General features: G+C 43.4%; 3 non-coding genes across 3 annotated transcripts; all 3 read right to left on the bottom strand.

Annotated features, from left to right (window-relative positions):
• Nucleotides 1-307: 307 nt before the first annotated feature.
• Nucleotides 308-381, bottom strand: TRNAT-AGU (transfer RNA threonine (anticodon AGU)). The gene has a single exon. It is a non-coding gene; the product is annotated as a tRNA-Thr (tRNA).
• A 630-nt stretch (nt 382-1,011) lies between these two features.
• Nucleotides 1,012-1,085, bottom strand: TRNAI-AAU (transfer RNA isoleucine (anticodon AAU)). Its single transcript has one exon. It is a non-coding gene; the product is annotated as a tRNA-Ile (tRNA).
• Nucleotides 1,086-14,566: 13,481 nt separating this feature from the next.
• TRNAT-AGU (transfer RNA threonine (anticodon AGU)) lies at nt 14,567-14,640 on the bottom strand. Its single transcript has one exon. It is a non-coding gene; the product is annotated as a tRNA-Thr (tRNA).
• Nucleotides 14,641-15,398: the final 758 nt, after the last annotated feature.

Genomic DNA, 15,398 nt, shown 5'->3' with positions numbered 1-15,398 from the left:
GAAACAGACGTTTGGATATAGATAGCCTCACAAATAACATGCAATAAATAACAATCCATGATTCAGAGCCAATGAACAGCCTACATCTATCAGTACATAGGACCCAGACTACATTGCTGCCAACTGAAACTCAATTGTTGCCATAGGCAGGTAGAATTTAACATTAAAAAAAAAAAAAAAAAAGAGTTAATTAGCTTGGAGGACTCATGGTATAATGCGTAATTATAAGAGCGTGGGTTTGCAGACTATCTATATGTTTTTTGTCAGTTTATTTTCTTTAATCTGTTTGAAAAATGCTTGAAAACTGAGGCACTGCTGAGATTCGAACTCAGGATCTCCTGTTTACTAGACAGGCGCTTTAACCAACTAAGCCACAGCGCCACCCAATCGCTGACGTCACTGTGTCTTAGTCAGTGTTAAAAATGCCAGATGCTACAGCGTGTTCAATTGTTTAAAGCCTCCGTTTCTTTTCATCTGATCCCAACAAAAAGACGAGAGAAAAGCAGACTAAGGAATGAATGTGTGCGTAGCCCGCGTGTCCTCCCTACTCCTCACGTGACCCCTAGCAGCCCTGTCCAGTGCTTCACAGAGGTCCCTGACACGCACTGGGTAAAGCAAAGCCCCAGAGAGCTCCCAGAGATAGGAAAGTGGTTTAGACGTTCTACTCGCTACATTCTCTCCGTCTCCAAAGATGACGTTAAGCTAACTTTCCCGGTATAGCCGAGGGACCCGCCACTCTCGGAAAGAAAGCGAGATTGTTTTGTCCATGCAGTCCCCGAAATAAAGAAAGCGTGAAGAAGTGCGTGTGGAGTGTACCTAGACAACACTGAGGATGGCGCTTCAGCAAGTGTCAACTATAACTATTACAGCATCCTGTAATCGCTCACACTTTTATTTGGTAGAATAAAGAAAAATCTGTTCTGTAAACTGCTACTTAAAAGGTCCTGCAGGATGTTTACGTGGTTTCCTAGTTCGTTAAGCTGAAAAGGAAAAGTGGTAGTAATAGATTACTGGCCCGTACGGGGATCGAACCCGCGACCTTGGCGTTATTAGCACCACGCTCTAACCAACTGAGCTAACCGGCCACACCCCATCAGAGACTCATGCATTGGTAAATAGCTGTATACTGACAGAGCACAGGAGGCTCTGTTTACTATTCCTTCAACAGAAGTGGGATGAGTAATGCTTATGCCATCATCCTTTCCCTCAAGACATTTACGATGAGTAATGCTTATGCCATCATCCTTTCTCTCAAGACATTTACGTGCTCTGGCAATGCTAAGTAAATCCACAACTTCAAACAGAAGGAAGCTACAACTACATAACACCAACATTATATCAATAATTGTACTGAAGGCGACAGGCTATCAAGAACCACAAGAGCCCCAACTCCAGGGAAAATGGACTGAAAAGTAGAATCGCTCCATAGACCCCGTCCAAGTACTGTGCATATGCAATCTTATGCTACTTTGTTGTTTCCTGTTCTACAGGTTGTCCTCATGCTTCTCGAGCTCAATCTATAGCACACACTATCATAAATTGTACTCTCCGTCCCTAGCCCTTCACTTCCCGTACCCTTTTCTCGGCACTCCTTCAACAACTCTTTTCCCGCCCAATACATTTTCATTGACTTTGAATACTTTTAGCACCTTTTTGGGGTTGAGCCTTCGCTAAAATGCGCGTGCGCATGCGTATCACTTGTGAGACGCTGTAGTAGTTAGAAAAGGGATCGGAACCCCGTCCATGTCACATCAGAGTCTTTCATTGGTTCGTGGGCTTGCTTTTTAAAGTCTACTTGCTTTCATTAGTGGAAGGCATGCATACGTCATGTCTTTTCCAGTGGTTAGCCCTCCTCGAGTGCAGCGACCAAGTACTGAAAACATACGAGGCTCGCTGTTTTCCATCAGGTTTGCGGACTACTTTTTCTCTTTTTTCACAGCACGATCTCGCTTGGCAGAAGTCTAGCGCTTTGCATGACATCACCCTGTTATATGGTTAATTGCACTTTTGCCGGTTATGCTAGCGCGCCTGGTCCTTAATAAGTAAACTTACAAGGGGATGCGTACAGGCTGATGAACTTTTTGGATCGCATGGAGTATCCTAGATATGTAGTAATTGATGATCATCAATTATCAATGTACGTATCAATAATCAATAAGCAAAACACTAATCATCAATCGATAATGTCAACATTTCATGAATAACCATAACTCAATTATACATTTTATCAATTTTATTTCCCTATTAGTTACAATACTAGTCCATTGATTAATTCAAACTTTATTTGATCAGCTCAGAATTAGTTAATTAGTGATCACGAATAACATAATCTAATCAGAACTTGAGAAAAACATATGCTGTAATGCTTCAGCATAAGCTAACACAGATTAATATATCAGCGTTAAGGGCAGAGTTCAGTAATCAGTTTAATCAATCATTTGTCACTGTTCACGTCACCTAAAGGAACCTTACCTAACGTAGATTAGCATTTTCATGTGGGACTTCATGCAAAAATAATTTAGAACACTAATTTAGAAAACATATAGCTAAAAGAAAAACGTATTCAAACAGCGCAATTGGTACCTAGAAAGAAAGGCAAAAAAAAAAATTAACAGTCACATTGTCATAGCTACCTATCCACAGAATAGATCAGCAACAAAGTCAGTCTTCGTCTTCAGGTCATCAATCTATCAGAAACGCATCAGGCTCTCAAGAGCACGAGCCCAATGACAGAATCTCAAATCGCATCTTCTGCCATCTAATATCTGCATCAGTTCTCCCCTCGTATCTCCGAAATGTTTACCTCTTGCCATGACTTTTTTAAAGGTTTTCCAGTCCATCCTCCTAATTCCTAATTGGTCAGTCAATCACCAGTTATTACCGTAACCAATAACCTTAATTTCACAAATCTATGAACTCTAATATTACGCCGTTCTCAGTTTGTTGATTGGTTCACTGTACGGTGTCCTCATCATCGGGTTCATTAGGTATTGAAAATGTTGCATCTTCTTCTCCAGTCAGTGCCTCTATTGTTCAAGTCCTGGGAAAGTACATTGAGTCTGTCTTACACCAGTATTGTTATATGTCTAGTTTCATCATCTCCTATCGGTACATTGCAGAAAATTCTAGTTAAGCAGATTTTATTAACATACGCGGTTCATGGTCAGTTCAACGCACCTCAACTTCGGTTAAGTTAACTCTATAATATAATGCAAAACATAGGTTATACATCTCAATATGACATATTACTACGTTATTATTACTCTTTTTCACATTTTTTATCATTTTAGTACAAGTTCGTATAAGTTGGCTGTCACTCTCTGTGGACACATTTTCAATCGTGCACATTCATTTCTCTACATTTAAATTTTCTATCAATTTCCTGTTAGTCAAAACGCATACACATTCCTTAATCATTTCTAATTAGCATATCTGCTTCAACAGTCCCTCCTCTGATGACTAAATATGTTGTCACACCTTTCTTCACCATCATTGCTTTAATAATTCTGTCTCATCAGTATTTTGTCTTCTTCTCAAATCTTCTCTATGGATTCTTTCCCTATTTCTTTCTTCCCTCCTTTGATTATTTTGCGATTTTCTCAATTTTATCTTTTGACACAATTTACATGAACCCCATATTCCTAATATACAAGCAATCACAATTAATATTCTCTGTATGATTTTTAATAGTACCCCATTCCAAATTTGACTAAGCCAATTTCCCTCTGAAGCAAATCCTTTTCCAACCTTTTCTCAAACACCTGGTTATTTCAGTTCTTTTAAGTCCTTCCTTGAGTTTGTCAGGTTAGTGAGTAAGTCTCTTATCGTCCTATAATTATTCAGAATATATGAGCAACAATGCCTAGAATTAATCATCTCACAAACTCTGCTGTCTTTCGCTAAAAGAACGTCTAAAGCAAGCCTATTTTGAAGCTTCATAGCTCTATCCGCGGCTAAATCAGTATCTATAAGGAGTATTGCCCCTGTAAAGTTTGTCAGCATGTTATCCACAATAGTAGACAACTTTCGTATCTTGATGGAATTTAGGATGACTCCCACGGAAGGAATCACTGCACCAAAGTTATCTCCCACCACTGTAGAAGAGGTTTCCCTCCTCTGCCGCTTATGGTGTAATTCAGTCAATTTCGGAAACTTCTTTAAGTCATCTATCTAAAATCTTTGGGAAAACTATCCCCAAATAACATGTCCCATACCATCCTCTGGAAAGACGGTAATAAGCATTTGGTCAAGAAATATAATAAATCCTGGGAATCGCAGGGTCCTGACCATTCAGCATAAAAGTTCACTTACTCTGAAACAAAAACACATGCCTACATTCAATCGTTCCCACAAATAAAATGTCAGTGTGTGATTTTGGCCTATATATACAAAGTTTTCCTACATGTATGTAGTGATCTGAATTCCTGTCCATACACCAGCTGCACCAAATGGCCCTAGCGGATTTGTAAGCCTTGGAGGTACCAGGGGCCCTGGACTGTTGGATGAGTTTGAGAGCATCCTCTGAAATTCCTGGGGTTCTCCAGGTCGATCCGAAATCCTCAAAGCAATGAGGAACAAGGAGTTGTTGAGGATCAAGTGGTGTTGTCGACCTTGGGGATCTAAGAGGAGGTTGGGGAAATGAGGAAGCCAGACCGGACGGTCGGTTGTTAGTTCCAATAAAGTTGGATACCAAGGATGAGCTTGCCAAAATGGGGTTATGAGAACTAGTGTGGATTGTTGTCTGCGTGCTTGTGCAAGGACTCAAGGAATGAGAAGGAAGGGAGGTAAAGAAGAGATGACGGCCAAATCTGAAGGAAATCATCCATGGAAAGAGCCTGCAGATCCGGCCTCCAACTGAAAAAGGAAGGAAAGTGGGAATTGAGGGGAGAAGCAAAAAGATCTATGAACATGTCGCCAAAGATGGAAATAAGATGATTGAACACTGAAGGGTGCAGCTGCCAATTGCTGGAATCGTGAAGATGCCTGGAATACCAGTCTGCAACTGTATTCAGATTGCCCAGTAGGTAAACTGCTCTGACTGAGATTTGTCGAGGAAGACAATATTCCCAGAGATGCTTTGCCAGGGTAGACAAAATCTTGGACCTGGTGCCTCCTATATGGTTGATATATCTGACGGCGGTTAGGTTGTCCATCCTGAGAAGAATGGTGCAATTTACATGGTCCTTTGTAAAGGAGCGGATGACAAAGGAACCCGCAAGCATCTCTAAACTGTTTATGTGCAAGGACTCCTTCAGAGACCATGTGCCTCCAGTCTAAATCTGACCACATCTTGCGCCCCAACCGGTCCGACTTGCATTGGATTCTAATACAAGATCTGGACGGCAGAGAAGATAGTTCTTCTGTTCCAGGCATCTAGGTGAGTCAGCCACCATAGAAGCTCCTCTTTGGACTCAGAGTCTAGAACAAGTGGATCGGAATAGGCAAGGCCCCTGTGAAGATGGCGTATCTTCAGATGTTGGAGGCCGCGGTAGTGCAGAGGACCTGGGAAAATAGCTTGAGTAGAGGAAGCGAGAATTCCCACTAGATGAGCTAGAGTTCTGAGTGAGATGTGTGGAAGGGACAGAGATTGACGAATTTCTTTCTTGATGAAGGAGACTTTGTGCTGGGGAAGTTGAAGAATTGAAAGAGTAGCGTCTATGGGAAAGCAGAGAAATTCCAATTTTTGAGTTGGAACGACAGCTGATTTCTGAAAGTTGATGAGGAATCCCAATTTGAGTAGAAGATCTTGACAAAGATGTACACGAACAAGGAGAAGGTCTTTGTCTTGTGCCATCAGGTTAAAATCGTCTAGGTAAAGAATCAGACGAACACAGTGAGAGCTGAGAAAGGCCGCTACAGGCTTGAGAATCTTGGTGAAACACCAAGGGGCCGAAGAGAGACCGAAAGGAAGAACTTTGAATTGGTAGAAAGAGTTTTGCTGAAATTGAAGACATTTTCTGTGTGAGGGATGAATAGGTACCATGAGGTAAGCATCCTGAAGGTCTAATCTGACCAACCAGTCATTTTGAAGTAAAATATCCCTGAGGTGAAGGATAGTCTCCATCTTGAAATGTCGATAGACAACAAAATTGTTGAATTTTTTGAGGTTCAGAACTAGTCGAAACTTCAGATTTTTCTTTTGGACCAGGAAAATGGTAATGAGAAAACCCGAAGAGTCGAACTTAAATGGTTCTATGGCCTGTTTGGGGTGGAGAGACTGGACTTCGTTGTGGAGAAGTTGGTTTTCTTCTTGAGAAAAAACAAGGGGAAGAGGAAAAAGGTACTGACTTGGGGGTTGATAAAACTCTGAGAGGTAACATTGAATGGATTGAATAATCCTGGGATCTGACCTGAGAAACAACCATGAATCTAGAAACAAAGCTAGTCTGCCTCCTCCCTGAGGAAGACCAGAATTGGAAACACTTACCGGAAATCTGCTCTCCTTGCTGACATAACCCCTGTTTCGATAACCTCTTGAACTGTGGGGGTAGAAGCGTGGCTTGTATCCTGTGTAGGTGTCAAGCTGATTCTGCTGGTTGTAGGAGTCTCGATTGGTATATTTACTTCTGAGGGAGCAGCCGGCAAAGCGACTCCTGCCTTTGCCGGCCCTGGCAAAAACCTGTGACAAAAATATCTTTTTAATAGAAAGACGAGCTATGTCCAGGGTGGCGAAGGTGGAGACGTACTTACCCAGTTCCTTTATGAAGGAGTCTCCAAATAACAGACCTTTAGCCGAAGGGCCCTCATCCTTAATGGCCAAAGATGCCAGTTTAGGATCGATCTTTAGAAGGAGACTCTTCCTTCTTTCAATAGACAATTGGGTTTTCGCATTCCCAAGCATACAAATAGCGCGTTGCGCCCCGTTAGAGAAAACCACAGGGTCTATTGGAGAATTTTCTATTTTGGCCTCCTCAGCCAAATCCAAAATCGTGGTGAGAGGTCCCACCAAATCCAAAAGCTTATCTTGGCAACCTTGGCAACCCGACCAGGCTCTATCCACACCTTCCTTAGGGTCTTTCCAAAATTTGGTAAAAAACATGAGCATATTTGGATCAATCACAGGGGTAGCAGTGACATTGTCGAGTAAAGAGGGACGGGGACATTCAGATTTGAGTTTATTCCTGGTAACCTTGTCTAGAGAGTGACGTAAGTAAAAAGAGACATAATCTGCCACATGGTCAGCAGGATACCATTACTTAGAGATTGGATGAACCATTAGGGAAGGGTCGAACATGGGTTCACCAGAGTGGTCTACCAAGACCTGAGGTCTACTTCAAAGGCAGAACGGGGTATGAGTAGTTGACCCAAATCCCCAGTCTTTTATACTCTTTCTGGATGAAGAGGAACCTCTGTCAAGGAGAAGAGCAGAAACGCTGGATGAAGAGTACTGCCTTTTTGCTGTGTTACTTTGCTGGATTGGCCTGCAGTGGCTGCTTCTGCCTTAAAAGAGAGCAAAGGGTGAACCTTGCTGTGCATCCTGCTTGAGGGAGTTCTCCAAGGGTTTGGAGTAGAGCTTGCCTCCTATTGGAAGTCTTAGGGACACTAAAGACTTCAGTTTCATCTGCCTACAGCACTGGAAACTGAGTGTTTTGTGCTGTTCAAGAAGAAAAAACACTGTGCCGCTGTCAACTACACTGCTGGCCTGCACCGTGACCTGCCGATGCTGCAAAGAGCAGCAGTGCCCAACTTCGCACTGCAACCCTGGCCTCACCAATGCCACCATCAGACGCCGCCACCGAGACGCTGCTTCCACCATGACCTGTGGGCCCTGCACTCTGGCATCGCCTTCCTCACACCACAGCCTGGGCATCCCCGACTACTCTGCTACTGCTGACACCTGCACTGCTGCCTGCACCGTGGCCTGTAGACACTGCTTGTGAGGTACATGAAGCACCATCCCAACCCACACCGCAGCCCCGGTCCACCAACGCCAGCACCAGGCATCCCTCTCAGCACCATTACCTGTGGATGCCGCTCTGAGCCCATCCCGCGCTGCACCGCCGACTTGGGCCTACCAACGACAGCGCTACAGCAACATGGTGCAGGTGATGCCTGCACCATGACCTGGTGAAAAAGTATGTCGACCCGCCCCACTTCACACTGCAGCTCTGTTCTCACCGACGCCGCTGGATGCCGTCACTGAGTCGCTGCCACCATCGTGACTTGTGGGCACCGCACCTCACATCGTCCTGCTTTGCACCACAGCACTGAAGCCATCCACACCAGCGCTCCTGACTTCATCAGCCCAAAGTTCCATCCACAACGTGTTCCACTTCAAGGGCCTGAAGACACGCCCGACCTCTGGAACCAACAACACAACACCAGCGACGCCACCCTCCGAATTTCAAGTCGAGGATCACGACGCCCTGCAATTCCAAAGGTACTGTTTGTGGATCTTACCGACACTGTAGCTGGCCCACGAAGCTGCAGCTGGCCTGAACTGTTGGTTTTGTTGATCATGACACCATGATGGCTCTAGGTGAAGCTACCAACTTCAAGGAACTGGTTTCTTAAGTTAATTCTTGAGAAAATAATATCTTTATTAATGCATGTTGCATTTGTTTCACTTTGGTCATGTTTTACACAGATAAATATTGTCTATTTTTCTAAAACTGGTGTGGTGTCCTTTTTTAGTATTTTCACTGTGTTACTGTGTGCTATGTGCAGATGCTTTACACATTGCTTCTGAGATAAGCCTAACTGCTAGTACCAGGCTACCAGGGGGATGAGCAGGGGTTATCTACGCGGGTATCTCCTTATCCTGATTAGATTAAGGGTCCCTACTTGGACAGGGTGCAAACCGACTGCCAACTAGAGACCCCATTTCTAACAGTAGCTAACTCTACTGAAACCAGAAAAAAATCTAGACAGGTATACTTCAAGTGGGGATATGAAAAGTATGTATAGCCAGGATCCGAGGGTTTCACTGTTTCCCAAATATCAATCAGCCCATGCGTTTTCATTAGCTGAGTAAGAGCTTTTAGCACCTGCGGCTTCCTCCCTAGATACCACTTTGTAACCCCACCAAGTATGCTTACCTCTAGATTAATATTAAAGTCACCACATACTATTAAATGCATTGGCCACTCCAATAGCCCCACAGTTGATTCCTCCCCTATCTTGATCTCATCAAAATTGGAACCAAAGCTGAAGCATAGAGTAAATCTTGTTTCCGCTACCCAACTTCTGAGAATCTCCCATGACCCATACTTATCCACCAGCCTTCGATTAGATGTAAGCTGGGCTTTCTTCATTCATATCACCACCCCCTATCAGTAATGCTTTGTGAGGTACCGGCAGCCAAGGAATACCCCCTAATTTGCAACAGATCCCTTTTTAACGAAGGATTTTGAGTTGCCTGCTAGCATATTAAATCCAGCCCCAAAGCACAGAGAAACTCGGCCACCTTTACCCTCTTATTCCTATCATTGAGCCTGCATACGTTAACTGTAAAATACATAACTTATCCTTATTAATCAAAGATGAATCATGTACCACTCCTCCTGGCAAACCAACCAATAAAACCAGCACTCCACCACTGAGTCACCCAGATTCTCTACATCATTATGCTCTATTTCCTTCCCTCCCTCTTGCCCCCTCTTCCTCTCTCCAGCCCTACCCCACAATCACTCTCATCCCCCTCCCACAGCTATCTCCCAATGCTCTCCCCTCTTCCCTGCCCTCACCCCCTATGTGAGGCAATCAGACCTTGCATGGTCTGCTATAGATGGTTGAGCTCCCCCTGGCCATCTCCGCAGAGTGTTTCCCACCAAATTGTGTCTATCCAGTCACAAAACATTTATCACTTCCATTTCATTGCACATACCAAAAATAAACTAGAATTGCATGTGCCTCAAATATTGTAACCCCTAAATCCAACCCCCTATCACAGTGTCAAAAAACAAAAAAACAAGGCAGTGCAACAGTTTAAGTCTTTATCTTCCCAACTTTCTTGCTTGCACTCCTTGCTCAGTTCCACTCCTTCCCGGGCCTGTAATTGTTTAGACCACGGTCATGGACCTAGCCTTAGCTGCAGCTCCTGCTTCCTCTACAACCTGGCTTCCTCCGCCAGATGTCTGCTCCAGTTGCTCCATAACTGATGGACGCGGGAATACTGAATTATAGGTGGCGCTGTTTCTGGCTTCTAACCATGCGATCTCTTTCACATAGCTTTTGCTTTCAAACCTGCCAGCCCGCTTCCCAGCTTGTATTCTGGAACCATTATACCTTTCCATGTTTATTGCTGCATGTTGGACCTGGCCCTTTTTGCAGGGTCATCCCCAAACTTTTTGCCTCCTTCCTCCTATTTTTCCTGACCAGTTTTTGTTGGCTTTTGAACTCTGAGCACTTTACCACTGCTAACCAGTGCTAAAGTGCATATGCTCTCTGTGTAAATTGTACTGTTACTTGGTTTATCCATGATTGGCATATTTGATTTACTAGTAAGTCCCTAGTAAAGTGCACTAGAGGTGCCCAGGGCCTGTAAATCAAATGCTATTAGTGGGCCTGCAGCACTGATTGTGACACCAACACTGTAATCATGTCTCAGACCTGCCACTGCAGTGTCTGTGTTTCCAGTTTTAAACTGTAAATTCAACTTGGCAAGTGTACCCGCTTGCCAGGCCTAACCCTTCCCTTTTTCTACACATAAGAAACCCCTAAGGTATGCCCTAGGTAGCCCCATGGGCAGGGTGCAGTGTATGGTTAAGGTAGGACATATACTAATTTATTTTATATGTACTGATAGTGAAATATCGCCAAATAGCCGGCCGCTACCCTATGCCAATGTATTAGTTCCATGATCAGTCTGCTCCACCTGATGCAGAGCTCCCCCTGAGTGGTGTTGGGGTTTGAGATCTTTTTGCAGAGCCAAATCCTCACTGTTGAGGTGTCCATAGGCCTCCATTTGTTCCTCTTAAATAAGTTGGCTTCTTTGGCTTGTGTTGAGGAACCCATGACCTAGTACCTAGTAGCCGGAGGGGCTCCTACGTTCACAGTTAGGATCAAAGGATTGTTATCGCTCTCGCACCTGTTGGGCATCTCAAACCTTCCAAAATGGTTTGCTAGGGATTCCAACAGTAAAATTTACTCAATAGTTCTGATTCCTTTAAAGGTGGGGAGCTTTGACTTTTTAGAGCTTGCTCGGCTGAGATTAGTTTGAAAATATTTAGGAGGTCGTTCATTATTCCTTGTTCTTTAACAGTTCTTGTGATAATATGGGGATTTCTCAGACCCCTGATGTTAAAATTGCCTGTCAGCACGACCTAATGTATGGCATATTTGAGCAGTATAGTTTCAAGGCAGCTGCAGAGATCGTTAGTTGTGCTAAGTCTCTGAGCTTTTGTGAATTATGGTACCAGTTTATCAGGAGTAAAAGTGTATTTTTGCGGCAGAGTGCTAGCCTGGTTGTCAGTGCCACTTATAAGGCCGGGGAGGCTTGGTTCAAAGGCATATGGTGGCCTTAATTGTTTGCTTGATAAAAATTAAAAATACAACCAAACAGGTTTGCACATTTCACTGGTTTGAAGAGCTCATAATAGTCTTGTAGGACTGAAGGGCTAAGTGCCAATGTTTCTTGTAGGCATATTATGTCACTTCTGTTCAGCAGTGCAACTGCTGATTTGCTTGTCAAGATTGTCTTCCGGCCTTCCACGTTCCATGGTGTGATAACGACTGGTTCACCTCTATTTGTTTGAGGGTCAGTTCTCTATCCCTCCACTGATTAATTGGCGTAATATGATCAATCCTGTGGAACTAGAATCTTAGATCATTCAGATGTGCCATCCTATAATGATCTGTCATGGGATATCTACTGCAAAAAGAACAAATGATGGACTGAATGCTGAAAAATGCAATTATTCACCCACAGTCAAACAAACCTGGGTTTAATCCATTTTTTTTTTTGCTCACCACGCCATCCCAGTTTGGACCCAGCTGTATGCAAATCAGGCTTGACCCCGCTCCCTATGGGAACAGTCAAACCCGAACTGCCAAGCCAGGTCCTCCTTGGACTGGAAACAAGTATCCTCGGACCGGTTTTCAGAGTATCACCCTTCATTAGGCAGGGTAACTTGAATCCAGTGCTCTCCAATGCTCCTGAATCCGTAACTTAAGACTGCGGTACGTGCTGTTAACATAAATCATATTTCAGCAACAGTCTGTTATAAAGATCTCAAATTGAGTGTTGCAGTTGATAAAGTGTTTAACTTTATGCACACGAGAGCTATTGTATTTAAACTCTTTAATCTTATTCTACCCATTTGTGCAATTGCAGCACGTATAAAATTCCAGGGATTTATCCGGTAGCCGTGTATCTTCAAGTTCTAATGACGTTACATAGCTGGGACATAAAAATCCCTAAGCGTGTGTCCTCTTTTATACACCACCATTGGATTTTTGCTTATTTTGCCCAGCACACCGGGAATCTCCAGCAGGAGATGCCAATGTTTCTTTAATACCTTAAAAATCCTATGACTACATAAGGTGTATCTTGTGACAAGTGCTAGTTTAGCTTGTTTCCATCTAGCCTCCCTGCCCTTAGCCATAAGAGTCCCCTCTCTCTCTGGGTACATTCTGTACTCTCCTTTCTGTTATACTAAGGGCCACATTTACAACAAAATGGTGCATCAATCACGATGCGCTATTGTGCTTGCCCAGCCCTGCGCTCTCCTAATGACACCATGGTAACGCTGTATTTACAATACAGCGCGCCATAGCACTCGTTAGCACAACTGCGTCAAAATTTCTGACCCAGTTGTGCCGCTTTGCTGGACTAGTACCAAACATTTTGGCGATAGTCCAGCAAAGTTTGGGGAGACCCATTTAAAACAGCCTAATGTCACTTTCACGCCTGACCTTGAGCAGGTGTTAAATAAATGACACTAGAATGATGCAGTGAAACTGTGTAAATGTCACTGTGCCATTCCTGCACGCCTCCTAGAGGGGAACGCCTTCCTTGTATACATTATACCTGGCACAGGTATAATGTGGCACAAGTTTTACAAACTGGCGCAATGGTTTCATTGGGGCAGTTTATAAATATGGCAGGAGGTGGGGGACTTTTGTGCACCAAAAAAATAACTCTACGGTAGCGGAAGGAGCATGTAAATGAGTCCCTAAGCATTTTAGGATCGTAAAATTTGTCCAGGAAACATTTCTTTCCATCATTGATGTTCATCTTGAAATTATCTTAAAATGATCAAGTTCACTATATTTTCACGTTATACAGATCATTTCACCAAACAGGATATTTTTAATTACAGATTGTGCAGGTGGACTCGAATCATGCAAGATGGAAGATTGCCCTGGTGCTGCCTGTGCTGTGCCTGTTCTTGGGGCACTGAAGCTTGAATCTCCTCTGCCTGTTCTGTAAGTGTCACCTGCTGCTCCCAGCTGCTGCCTGTCCTGTTCCTGTGCTTCAGATAATTAACCTGAACCTCTTCTGCCTGTTCTGTAACAGTGTCGGTAACTGAAGGTTACCCTGCTGCTGACTGTACTGTGCCTGTTCTTGCGATGAGCAACTTGAACCTCTTCTGCCTGTTCTGTAACAGTCTCAGTAACTAAAGGTCACCCTGCTGCTGCCTGTGTTGTGCCTGTTGATTGAAGCTTTCATCACTGCTGCCTTACTGTGCTTTGATGTGAGTGAATGCTGGGGAAATCTTCTCACTGAACAAAGTCAAACTGATTGGCTTTGTCAATGGGTCTTTGAAAGTCAAAAATATTCCAGTTGTTGGTACAATACATTCTCACTGTAACATGAAATAAAATCATATCGTTTATTTACCATGCATAGTTAATGAAAACCATTTGGTGACTGAAACAGCTCTCTAAAAGACCCCTGCTGGCAATAAAATACAACATAAAGTTCATCAGTCACATGTATAATTCTTGCATCTCTAGAGTAACAAAGTGTAGCACAAGTATTTCCCATAAGCCCATTGCCCAGCTGTCCCTACCAAAACTCGCTTGTGTTTCGATTAGATCATGTGCAATCATCGAGCAGTTAAAGTGCACGCTTGCAAAATACATATTAATTCAGCAATGCATCTAGAATGGTCGCTTCTAGTGCGAATGGCAGCGCAGATAAGGTGTTATTATTGTTTATTTGGCCACAGGTCAAAATCGCTTCTCAGTCCACCTCTGTCTTTTAAATGATGTAGAGCCGTCCAACACTTAAACTGCATATGGTGTTGAGCAGCAAAGAACTTATTTATCAGTAAAAGGGCCCATTAGTTCAAGCATGACGGGGCCTCCGAAACAGACGTTTGGATATAGATAGCCTCACAAATAACATGCAATAAATAACAATCCATGATTCAGAGCCAATGAACAGCCTACATCTATCAGTACATAGGACCCAGACTACATTGCTGCCAACTGAAACTCAATTGTTGCCATAGGCAGGTAGAATTGAACATTAAAAAAAAAAAAAAAAAAAAAAAAAGAGTTAATTAGCTTGGAGGAGGACTCATGGTATAATGCGTAATTATAAGAGCGTGGGTTTGCAGACTATATGTTTTTTGTCAGTTTATTTTCTTTAATCTGATTGAAAAATGCTTGAAAACTAAGGCACTGCTGAGATTCGAACTCAGGATCTCCTGTTTACTAGACAGGCGCTTTAACCAACTAAGCCACAGCGCCAACCCCATGGCGGATGACTCTGTGTCTCAGTCAGTGTTAAAAATGCCAGATGCTACAGCGTGTTCAATTGTTTAAAGCCTCCGTTTCTTTTCATCTGATCCCAACAAAAAGACGAGAGAAAAGCAGACTAAGGAATGGACCTGTAAAAAATAGGTCATGAAAAGATTATATCGGCACACACATATTTCTATTGATTTCGTAATGTTTTAAAGTATAAACGCCATACACTGGTGGACGAAGTGTTTAACATTCGTGCAAGCTCAACATGCAACCGAAAAAGCAATGATACAAAGATCACCAATGTGTACAAGACACGTAAATGAATGTGTGCGTAGCCCACGTGTCCTCCCTACTCCTCACGTGACCCCTAGCAGCCCTGTCCAGTGCTTCACAGAGGTCCCTGACACGCACTGGGTAAAGCAAAGCCCCAGAGAGCTCCCAGAGATAGGAAAGTGGTTTAGACGTTCTACTCGCTACATTCTTTCCGTCTCCAAAGATGACGTTAAGCTAACTTTCCCGGTATAGCCGAGGGACCCGCCACTCTCGGAAAGAAAGCGAGATTGTTTTGTCCATGCAGTCCCCTGAAATAAAGAAAGCGTGAAGAAGTGCGGGTCGAGTGTACCTAGATAACACTGAGGATGGCGCTTCAGCAAGTGTCAGCTATAACTATTACAGCATCCTGTAATCGCTCACACTTTTATTTAGTAGAATAAAGAAAAATCTACTCTGTAAACTGCTACTTAAAAGGTCCTGCAGGC

This window comes from Pleurodeles waltl, chromosome 12 (assembly GCF_031143425.1).
Source record: "Pleurodeles waltl isolate 20211129_DDA chromosome 12, aPleWal1.hap1.20221129, whole genome shotgun sequence".
In the NCBI taxonomy this organism is placed as follows: Eukaryota; Metazoa; Chordata; class Amphibia; order Caudata; family Salamandridae; genus Pleurodeles; species Pleurodeles waltl.
Note: the sequence above shows the minus strand (reverse complement) of the source record. Positions and strands in the feature narration are given on the sequence as shown.